The sequence below is a fragment of the Musa acuminata genome, chromosome BXJ3-7 (assembly GCF_036884655.1).
Source record: "Musa acuminata AAA Group cultivar baxijiao chromosome BXJ3-7, Cavendish_Baxijiao_AAA, whole genome shotgun sequence".
NCBI classification, from domain to species: Eukaryota; Viridiplantae; Streptophyta; class Magnoliopsida; order Zingiberales; family Musaceae; genus Musa; species Musa acuminata.
In genome coordinates, this window is record NC_088355.1 from 22,414,565 (window position 1) to 22,426,675 (window position 12,111).

A 12,111-nucleotide genomic window follows, 5' to 3' on the forward strand; every position below is an offset into this window, starting at 1 on the left:
ACGCAATCTGTGTTTAGACGCAAACTGCGCTTAGACGCAAAACTGCGCTTAGACACAAAACTGCGCTTAGACGCAAACTGCACTGTGATTCTGCTTTTATATCGAAACCGTTTTTTATCGGACGAACGCAGCTTTCGTTTTTAAATTGCTGTAAGATTTCCGCTGCACTAATTCACCCCCCCCCTCTTAGTGCTCTCGATCCTAACAAGGGGATGGTATCTTTCACTCCAAAAAGTACTTGAGGCTTTTATGGTCGGTTTTATTTTGAAATCGTTAACCAATCAAGTAGGGTCTCCACCTCGTTGTTGCACGCACAATGGCGAGCATCTCCTTATCATATGTTGACTTATTTTGATGGGAGGGAGATAATGCCTTGCTAGTGTATGCGAGTGGTCGACCATCTTGCATGAGAATTGCTCCAATTCCGACTCCAGATGCGTCGGCCTCAATAATGAAGGGTCGGTTGAAATCTAGTAGTGTTAGCACCTGCGTCGTCGTCATGGCTGCCTTAAGTTTGTCGAAGGCAACGGAGGCTCTGTCCGACCATTGGAAGACATCTTTTTTCAGAAAGGAATTAAATTGTGCACTGATCTCTCCATAGTTTTTCACGAACTTGCAGTGGTAGCCTGTTAAACCCAGAAAGCCATGTAGCAATTTTAAGTTCCTCGGGGTCAGCCAATTTTGCATTGCTCCAATTTTGAAGGGGTCTACTGCCACACCTTCCTCTGATATGATATGCCCAAGATATTCCACCTTCTTTTGAAGAAAGCAAAAATTCATAGTGGTTATTGTGTGTTCAAAAGGTGGTTTTCGGTATGTCTTCTTCGCATACTCGTATTTGATGATACCCGGATCGAAGGTCCAGCTTTGTGAAGATTTGTGCTCCCTTTCTTCTTGCAACTCATCTACTACTGGAAGAGGGTATTTATCCTTGATGGTTATGCCATTGAGAGTTCGGTAATCAACACATAATCGCCATATTCCATCCTTCTTTCGTATGAGGAGCACCGGTGAAGAGTAGGGGCTACAACATGGTCGAATAACTCCTGTTTTGAGCATCTCTTTTACAATCCTTTCTATTTCATCCTTCTGGAGATATGGATACTGATATGACTGAGCATTTGCTGGAGATTGGCATGGAAAAATCGTTATACAATGATCATGCTGACGGGTAAGAGGTAGGTTGCGTAGTTCGTCAAATATATCTGAAAATTTAGCAAGCAAAGGAAGTAGATTTGGATCTTCCAATTTTGTTGGCTCTCCCTTAGTTTGCTGCTCAAGTTGTACCAAAAAGCCACTGCATGGTTTCTGCAAAACCTTCTTCATTTGTTGTGTGCAAATCATCGTTACGTCGCCCCCACGTTTCCCATGCAGTATCACCTGTTTCTCCTTACTGTAAAATTTCATAATTAGTTTCATAAAATTCCAAGAAAAATCACCTAATGTTGTCAACCATTTAATTTTGAGCATGGCCTCATCATCATCAAGAGGGAGAAGGAAGAAATCTGCAATTATCTCTCGGTCCTGCAGCAATAGTTTCTCCTGCGGGCGCCTACGATCACACTTCAAAATCCGTCTGTCGGTGACCTTAACATCAAACCTGCAACGATTCTCGATAGGTAATGCCATTTGGATAGCAACCTTACTGTTTAGGATATTATTAGTACTGCCCGTGTCGATAAAAACAGTGATCAGTTGTTGCTTGAGAAGGCCTCCAACTTTCATCATTTGCGGGTTTGAGTAGCCGGCTAGTGCATGTACCGTAACTTCGGTCGGTTGTGGCTCTTCTTCTGCATCTTCTTCTGTATATTCAATGCTCTCTTCTGGATGTTCAATAACCTCTTCTTCTACTGGTTCGATGATAAAAAGTCTCCCTTTACTACAGCGATGCTCATGGCTCCACGGCTCGTCGCAATGCCAACATAACCCCTTCGTAGATCGCTCCTGAAGCTCTTCTCTTGTCAACCTTTTTGCTGCAGGGACTCGGTCAACAATAGGGGGGGCTAAGGGCTTCAATATTACTGGTTGAGGAGTGACCCTAGTCCTTCGAGCTTCATGGTTCAATTGCTCCTCTTGATGTCGTGTGAAAAAGATGGCTGCAATAAGCGTGTACGGTTGACGTGCTTTAACTTCTCCTCGGATCTCCGGCTTCAAGCCCTCAATAAAGGTCCTCAATAGCTGTTTTTGAGATCAATTAAGAGTTTGATTAGATAACCTTTCAAACCTGGTTTGGTACTCCTGAATGGTGGAGGTTTGTCGGATCTTTGCTAGTTGTCCGTCAATATTCTCGTAATCGGTTGGTTTGAAGCGGATCAGCAGTCCTTCTTTGAATTGGTTCCATGAAAGGACTCCATAAGTATGTTCAAACCAGTCAAACTACTGTATAGCATCCCCTTCAAGATGTATAGCTGCAATTTTCATCATAGATGCATCCGCGGTTTTGTGGTATCGAAAATATCGCTCAACGTGCAAGATCCAACCAATCGGGTTTCCTTCTTCCCATCTAGGGAAGTCCACCTTTATGTGTGGATAGTTGGGATCAATCATAGAACCTCCCCTCCCTTGGAACTCATCTCTTCGGGCCTGGTGCGATTGGGCAAAGCTCTCTCCATGATATGATTTTTTCGGGCTTAGTAGTCGGCCCAATCTGAGTTCGGTAAAGAGCGTCCGAATCTTATCCTCCATTCGTGCCTCCAAGGCTTCGAATTTAGCATCGATTGCCTCCTTAGATGCCATAGTATATGCCTCCAAATCTATGATGTTAAGATCTCTCTTTTGTTGTCAGGTTAAAGGTATGTATAGGTTGAGAGAAGTGATGGTCGAAAGGGTTGGTGGATCGGTGGATGTAGGCTACGATTTAGGCTTGTTTTGTGGCTATTTTGGGTGCAGTTTGAGGGTGTGGTATGGTGGAGTTTTAGGGCTGTGGATGAAAGTTTTGGATCTGTGGTAGATGGCAGCAAAGGTTTGAGAGAAATCAGTGGAAGTTGCAGCAAGTATGTGCTGTCTTGTTAGAGCAGAATTGTCGCCGAAGAAACAACGGTTTCTCGACGTAATTTCCACCAAAAACTTGGGAGAATTGAGGAGGGAATTGATAGCAAAATCATAGTTTATATGACAGCAAGGATATCTAATTTAATCAAGAAAATATTGGCAGTATAATAGCATGGAAATTGGTGCAAGTTGCAATTGCAGAATTATCGTCGAAACATTTCAGCGGGATACGATGAAAATTTGCAGCAACATAAAATCATTTTTAGAGATGAATTTCTTAATAGATCAATCTTAGATGGAAGCCAAGATAATCTATGAAGTGTATAAAAAATTTCATTCAAAAAGATTGCAAATAGATGGGTTAAGGCAACGATATGCAGCTGAAATTTTCTGCAGCATAGATTTTCTAGTGCAGCAGATTGGACATAAAAGATTAGTAGTTTATATTGAGAATTTTTCGATGAATCCAAAGGGAAATCTACTGTTAGGAAGTGTCAAAGATGTTAGAAAAATTTCGTAGAAATTTGGATAGAAAAAGCACAGTAGCAAGATCAAACAGATGGTGCTATGCGGCTTGAATTCTGCAATTCAAGTGCAGCAGATTGGACATAAAAGATTAGTAGTTTATATTGAGAATTTTTTGATGAAACCAAAGGGAAATCCACAATTAAGAAGTGTCAAAGATGTCATAAAAATTTCGTAGAAATTTGGATAGAAAAAGCACAGTAGCAAGATCAAACAGATGGTGCTATGCGGCTTGAATTCTGCAATGTATCTTTCGTCATAGAGATGAAAACTTTGTGACGAAAAGTTTATGCAGCAATATAGGAACGATTTTTTTTTTTTTTTTTGGATTTTCGAATAAGGATAACTAAATTGCAGCAGCAGTAAGGTAGGAAACCAGAACCTGTTGCAATTCACGGGGAGATCAAAGGACGATCCGTGGTGGTGGAGATGATGACGGAATTCGGTGACGATCTTTTAAGCAATTATGGGAATTGCTTTGGATGGTTGTAGAGGGTTGATGGATGGCTGTGGAAGGGCAGCGAGACGCCAAGAACGCTGCTCTGATACCAGGTGTTAGAACCCTTATAGATTCTAAACTGGGGGTTGATCTCTTTAGGGGATCGGCCTCCTTGGAACTCTATAGGGGTTCCTCCCTCCAAGTTGCTGCTCAAAGGCTGCAGAAAAGATTCATCTATTGCTTGTGAAAAGAGAAGGAATACATGGCTATTTATAGGGCTTCTAAACCCTAACTCCTAATAGGACTCCTACTTAAGACTCTTACTTCTAACCAACTCCTAGTAGGACTCATAGTCAAGACTCCTATTCCCTTACAACTCCTAATTCTTCTCTAAGAAAACACCTCCTACTTGAATGCCTCTCTCAATTAGGACTCTCCTAGCTAGAGTCCTAACAGAATGTCCCTCTCATTTAGGACTCTCCTAGCTAGAGTCTTCATAGTTTTACATGAATGTCCCTCTCAATTAGGACTCTCCAAGCTAGAGTCCTAACAGTCCTTAAGTAGTAAGTTTTCTTTTTGGAGAGTTTCTAGATCATGGCATTTGATGCTTGAATTTAAACTATCATGATATTCAGTTTTTAACTTATCAAAATTACAAGTAAGATTATCATGCTCTTTTTTTAGCAATTTATATTTTCTATTGATAATCTTGCATTCATCAAATAATTCATGGAAAGCATTTAATAACTCAAGATAAGGTAAATCTACATCAATTAAATCCGTTACCTCTTCTCCAATGGCCATTAGAGCGTAATGAGCAACTTGCTCGGTGTTGGACTCCTCTTCTTCGGATGCGCTCGAATCATCCCATGTTGCTTTGAGCGCATTCTTCTTTGGTGTTCTCTTTTCGATTTGGGGACAATCACTCTTGTAGTGTCCCGGCTTTTTGCACTCATAGTAACTGACTTGGTCCTTTTTGGGTTCAAGTTTGTTTCTTGTGTCATTCTTAAACTTGTTTCTTTTAATGAATTTTTTAAATTTTCTTGTTAGAAGTGCTAAGTCATCGTCACAGTCCTCATCACTTGAGTTTTCTCTCAAGTGGTCTTCTGAAGTTCTAAGTGTCATATCCTTCCTGTTCTTTGGAAGGATGTCTTATTGCTCTTCATGAGCTTTGCAAGTCATCTCGTAGGTCATTAATGACCCAATTAGTTCTTCAAGAGGGAAGTTGTTTAGATCTTTCGCCTCTTGAATAGCAGTGACTTTAGGATCCCAGCTTTTAGGAAGGGATCTTAGAATTTTATTTACGAGCTCAAAATCCGAAAAAAATTTTCGAGTCCTTTTAGACCGTTGACGAGATCCGTGAAACCAGTAAACATGTCGCCAATAGTCTCACTCGGTTTCATCTGGAAAAGTTCAAAAGAGTGTAACAAAAATTGATTTTTGACTCTTTCACTCTACTTGTGCCTTCATGAGTCACTTCGAGTGTGTGCCAAATATCAAATGTGGTTTCACAAATCGAAACACATTTAAACTCATTTTTATCAAGTGCACAAAATAAGGCATTCATAGCCTTTGTATTAAGAGCGAAAGCCTTCTTCTCCAAATCATTCCAATCGATCATTGGAAGAGAAGACTTCGAAAAACTATTTTTGACAAGATTCCAAAGTTCAAAATCCATAGAAATAAGAAAGATCCTCATTCGGGTCTTCCAATAGGTGTAGTCCGTCCCATTGAACATGGGTGGACGTGTAATAGAATGGCCATCTTGGTTTCCGGCATAAGCCATCTATCTTGGGTTTTAATCCGTTTGAGAGTTAACCCCGCTTTGATACCAATTGTTAGGATCGAGAGCACTAAGAGGGGGGGGGTGAATTAGTGTAGCGGAAAACTTTCTGCGATTACAACCGAAAGCTGCGTTCGTTTGATAAAAATGATTTAGATGTAAAAACTGATTCTATGATTACTTTAAATTAAGATTAAGCAAGATGACGTTAAAGTAAATCTACGAAGGCAGTTTGCAGTTTATGATGAAAATCAGAATGCAAGCGCAAACTGAAATGCGACGTTCGTACGATAAAACCGGTTTACGTCTAAATGCTAATTTTGAAGATATTGAACTTTGAGATATATTTTATAAATGCGCAGAAGGCAGTTTGCAGTTATGATTGAAATCAAAATGTAAACGTAAACTGAAATGTAATGATCGTACGAAAAAGCTGATTTACGTATAAACGCAGATTCGGAAAGCTCTGAACTTAGAAACTCGTTCGTAAAAGCGCAGAAGGCAGTAGCTATTTAGGAGGTTTGCAGTAAAGATAAAATGCTCAAAGTAAATGCAAACCGAGATTTAGAGTGGTTCGGTCAATCTTGACCTACTCCACTTTTGGCTTCCTCCATCGACGAGGTCACCGACGTGAACTAGAGGCCTTCCTTCAATGGGCAAAGGCCAACCACCCTTTTATAGTTTCACTCCTTTTGACGGGCTTAGGAGACAACCCTTACACAAATATTCTCTCCTCTCTTTATAACTCAAGACTTTGAAGAACAAAGGGAGGAGAACTTTTGGCCTTTACAACAATTTTGAGCTCTAAGAATCACAAAAAGAGATCAAGATTTCGAGTGTAAGTTACTTCCTTTTAGTGCTGAATGGGTGCAGTATTTATAGGCCTCAACCCAGTTCAAATTTGGAGCTCAAAACTGTCAATTCCCGGAATTCCAGGATCAAGCGGTTGCACCTCCTAACTGGGGCGATTGCACCGCCTGGCAGAGCTCGAAGACTGAGCCTCTGGGGGGGCCACCTTTGTCAGGGGCGGTTGCACCTCTCTACCAGAGCTCGAAGACCGAGCTCAGGCGGTTGCACCTCCTGACTGGGGCGGTTGCACCGCCTACCAGAGCTCGAAGACCGAGCTCAGGCGGTGCTACCTCCTGTCAGGGGAGGTTGCACCGCCTAGTCTCGCTCAGAGACTGAGCCCAAGCGGTGCTACCTCCTGGCTGGGGCGGTTGCACCGCCCAATCTCCCTAGGAGACTTAGCCCAGGTGGTGCTACCGAAATCACTTTTAATGAACGAACTCAGTTTTTATCCTAGAAGGTTTTCCACTGCACTAATTCACCCCCCCCCCCCCCCCCCCCCCCCCCTTAGTGCACTTGATCCTAATAGTCCCTACACCAAAGAGGTTAACAAGAGAAGAGCTTCGGGAGCGATATGCGAAGGGGTTATGTTGGCATTGTGACGAGCCGTGGAGCCGTGAGCATCGCTGTAGTAAAGGGGGACTTCTTATGATTGAAATGATAGAAGAAGAGATCATTGAACATCCAGAAGAAAGCCTTGAACATGAAGAAGAAGATGCAGAAGAAGAGCCACAACCGACCGAAGTTACGGTACATACACTAGCTGGCTACTCAAACCCGCAAACGATGAAAGTTGGAGGCCTTCTCAAACAACAACCGATCACTGTTCTCATCGACACGGGCAGCACTAATAACTTCCTAAACAGTAAGGTTGCTGTCCATATGAACTTACCTATTGAGAATTGCAGCAGGTTTGTCGTTAAGGTCGCCAACGGATGGATTTTGAAGTGTGATCATAGTTGCCCGTAGGTGAAACTATTGCTGTAGGACCAAGAGATAATTGCATATTTCTTCCTCCTCCCTCTTGATGATCATGAGGCCATACTCATAATTAAATGGTTGATGACATTAGGTGATATTTCTTGGAATTTTATGCAAATAATTATAAACTTTTACAATAAGGAGAAATAGGTGATACTACACGGGAAACTTGAGGGCGACGTAACAACGATTTGCACACAACAAATGGAGAAGGTTTTGCATAAAGCATGCAGAGGCTTTTTGGTACAACTTGAGTAGCAAATTAAAGGAGAGCTAATAGAATTTGAAGATCCAAACCTATTTCCTTTACTTGTTGAATTTTCAGATATTTTTGACGAGCCGCACAACCTACCTCTTACTCATCGGCATGATCATTGTATAATGATTTTTACAGTCAAATCCCTAGCAAATGCTCAGTCATATCAGTATCCACATCTCCAAAAGGATGAAATAGAAAAGATTGTAAAAGAGAAGCCCAAAATAGGAGTTATTCGGCCATGTTGTAGCCCCTACTCTTCACCGGTGCTCCTCATACGAAAGAAGGATGGAATATGGCGATTATGTGTTTATTACCGAGCTCTCAATGGCATAACCATCAAAGATAAATACCCTATTCCAGTAATAGATGAGTTACTAGATGAAAGGGAGCACAAATCTTCACAAAGCTGGACCTTCGATCCGGGTATCATCAAATACAAGTATGCGAAGAAGACATACCGAAAACCACCTTTTGAACACACAACAACCACTATGAATTTTTGCTTTCTTTAAAAGAAGGTGGAATATCTTGGGCATATCATATCAGAGGAAGGTGTGGCAGTAGACCCCTTCAAAATTGGAGCAATGCAAAACTAGCTGACCCCGAGGAACATAAAATTCCTACATGGCTTTCTTGGTTTAAAAGGTTACTACTGCAAGTTCGTGAAAAACTATAGAGAGATCAGTGCACCACTTACTTCCTTACTGAAAAAGATGTCTTCCAATGGTCAGATGGAGCCTCCTCTGCCTTCAACAAACTTAAGGCAGCCATGAAGACGATGCCGGTGCTAACACTACCAGATTTCAACCGACCCTTCATTATTGAGGCCGACGCATCTAGAGTCGGAATTGGAGCCATTCTCATGCAAGATGGTCGACCACTCACATACACTAGCAAGGCATTATCTCCCTCCCATCAAAATAAGTCAACATATGATAAAGAGATGCTTGCCATTGTGCGCAGAGCAACGAGGTAGAGACCCTACTTGATTGGTCGACGATTTCAAATTAAAACCGACCATAAAAGCCTCAAGTACTTTTTGGAGCAAAAGATAACATCCCCTGAGCAGCAAAAATGGGTAACAAAACTTTTTAAATTTGATTATGAAATAACTTACGAAAAGGGGAAAGAGAATGTTCTTGCAGATGTGCTTTCGTAACTACCCGAGCAAGCTGAAGTTTCGACCGTTTCACTTCCGACCAGCGACTTCCTTGAGGATATTAAGATGGAATGACAGGAAGATTCAGAGACTAGTAAGATTATAAAAAAATTGGAGGAAGCACCAAGCCCCATGGCTCATTACAATTGGGACTCAAAAGAATTACACTATAAGGGATGCATTGTGCTTATGATAAATTCTACTTGCATCTTCACGAGCAGATTTTGGACAAAGTTATTCCATATGCAGGGTACTAAATTGAAAAGGAGTAAGGTATATCACCCACAAACTGACGGCCAGACGGAAGTTGTAAATAGGTACTTGGAGATAGCCCAAAGCAACCCACCAAATATGACTACCCAAGGAGAACTTCTGACTCAGCCAAGTGCCATTATTGATCGATGGATCATGACTCGATGATGACGTTCCACTACTGAATTGCTAATACAGTGGACAAACCTACTAACAGAAGATGCCACTTGGGAGAACTATGATGACTTAAAGATCAAATTCACAAAATTCATGAATCGTCAACCTCGAGGACAAGGCTGATTTGAAGAGGGCAGGTTTGTCAGGACTCTAGCTAGGAGAGTCCTAATTGAGAGGGACATTCATGTAAAACCTACATAAGCCGACCCCTATTAAAGAGGTGAAGTGGCCGGCTAGGGTTAGGAGGTTATTTCTTAGAGAAGAATAAGGAGTTGTAAAGGAATAGGAGTCTTGAGTATGAGTCCTATTAGGAGTTGGATAGAAGTAGGAGTCTTGAGTAGGAGTCCTATTAGGAGTTGGTTAGAAGTAGGAGTCTTAAGTAAGAGTCCTATTATGAGTTAGGGTCTAGAAGCCCTATAAATAGTCGTGTATTCCACCTCGTTTCATAAGCAATAGATGAATCTTTTCTGCAGCTTTTGAGCAGCAACTTGGAGGGAGGAACCCCTATAGAGTTCCTCCTTGGAACCCCAATAGATGATCTCTTTAGGGGATCGGCCTCCTTGGAACTCTATAGGGGTTCCTCCCTCCAAGTTGCTGCTCAAAAGCTGCAGAAAAGATTCATCTATTGCTTATGGAGGCTGATCCCCTAAAGAGATCAACCCCAAGTTTAGAATCTGCAAGGGTTCTAACAATGAGATAAAAGTTCTCCCTCTTTTCTTGCAAGTTCTGATCTTTCAAGAGAGAAGAGAAAATTTTGTAAGGGTTATCTCCTAAGCCCTTCAAAAGGAGTAAAACTGTAAAAGGGTGGTTGGCCTTCGCCTATTGAAGGAAGGCCTCTAGTGGACGTCGGTGGAGGAAGCCAGAAGTGGATGTAGGTCAAGATTGACCGAACCACTCTAAAATTGTGGTGCTCTCTGGTTTGCATTTACTTTGAGCATATTATCTTTACTGCAAACCTCCTCCATAGTTTACTGCCTTCTGTGAATTCACAATCGTGTTTCAAAGTTCAATATTTTTCGAATCGGTGTTTAGACGTAAATTAGTTTTATCATACGAACATCATATTTCAATTTCCGCTTACATTCTGATTTGCATCATAGCTGCAAACTGCCCTTATAGATTCGCTTTAACTGCATCTTGCTTGATCACAAGTTAAAGTGATTTACGAATCGGCTTTTCTACCGAAATCGCTCTTATCGTACAAACGCAGTTTTAATTATCAAAAGTTTTCTACTGCACTAATTCACCCCCCCCCCCTCTCTTAGTGCTCTTGATCCTAACAATTGGTATCAGAGTGGGGTTAACTCTCAAACGGATTAAAACCCAAAAGTGATGGTATACGCCGGAAACCAAGAGGGCCATTCTATTAAATGTCCACCCATGTTCAATGGGACGGACTACGCCTATTGGAAGACCCGAATGAGGATCTTCCTTATTTCAATGGATTTTGAACTTTGGAATCTTGTCGAAAATGGATTTTCGAAGTCTTCTCTTCCAATGATCGGTTGGAATGAATTGGAGAAGAAGACTTTCGTTCTTAATGCAAAGGCTATGAATGCCTTATTTTGTGCGCTTGATAAAAATGAGTTTAATCATGTTTCGGTTTGTGAAACCGCGTTTGATATTTGGCATACACTCGAAGTGACGCACGAAGGCACAAGTAGAGTGAAAGAGTCAAAAATTAATCTTTTGATTCACTCATTCGAACTTTTCCAAATGAAACCGAGCGAGACTATTGGCGACATGTATATTCGTTTCACGGATGTCGTCAATGGTCTAAAAGGACTCGGCAAAAGTTTTTCAGATTTTGAACTCGTGAATAAGATTCTAAGATCCCTTCCTAAGAGTTGGGACCCTAAAGTCACTGCTATTCAAGAGGCTAAAGATTTAAACAACTTCCCTCTTGAAGAACTAATCGGGTCATTAATGACCTATGAAATAACATGTAAGGCTCATGAAGAGCAAGAAGACATCCTTCCAAAGAACAGGAAGGATATGACACCTAAAACTTTAGATGACCACTTGAGAGAAAACTCAAGTGATAAGGACTGTGACGATGACTTGGCACTTCTACCAATAAAATTCAAAAAATAAATTAAGAGAAACAAGTTTAAAATTGACACAAAAAATAAACTTGAACCCAAAAAGGACCAAGTTATTTGCTATTAGTGCAAAAAGCCGGAACACTACAAGTGTGATTGTCCTCAAGCCAAGAAGAGAACATCAAAGAAGAAGGCCCTCAAAGCAACATGGGATGACTTGAGCGCGTCTAAAGAAGAGGAGTCCAACACCGAACAAGTTGCTCATTACGCCGTAATGGCTTTCGGAGAGGAGGTAACAAATTTAATTGATGCAGATTTATCATTTGATGAGTTATTAAATACCTTTCATGACTTATTTGATGAATGCAAGATTATTGGTAGAAAATACAAATTGCTAGAAAAGGAGCTTGATAGTCTTACTTGTAATTTCGATAAGTTAAAAACTGAATATCATGAAAGTTTAGGTTCTTGTATAAAATGCCATGATCTAGAAACTATCCAAAAGGAAAACTTGTTACTTAAGGACATCTTGAAGAAATTCGAGGTTGGTAGTAAGCCTTTGAACATGATCTTTACAAACAAGGGTCACGTTCCCAAAAGAAGTGGAATCGGATTTGTGAGAAATCCTCACCAAAATCCAACCACCTTCGTAAAAGG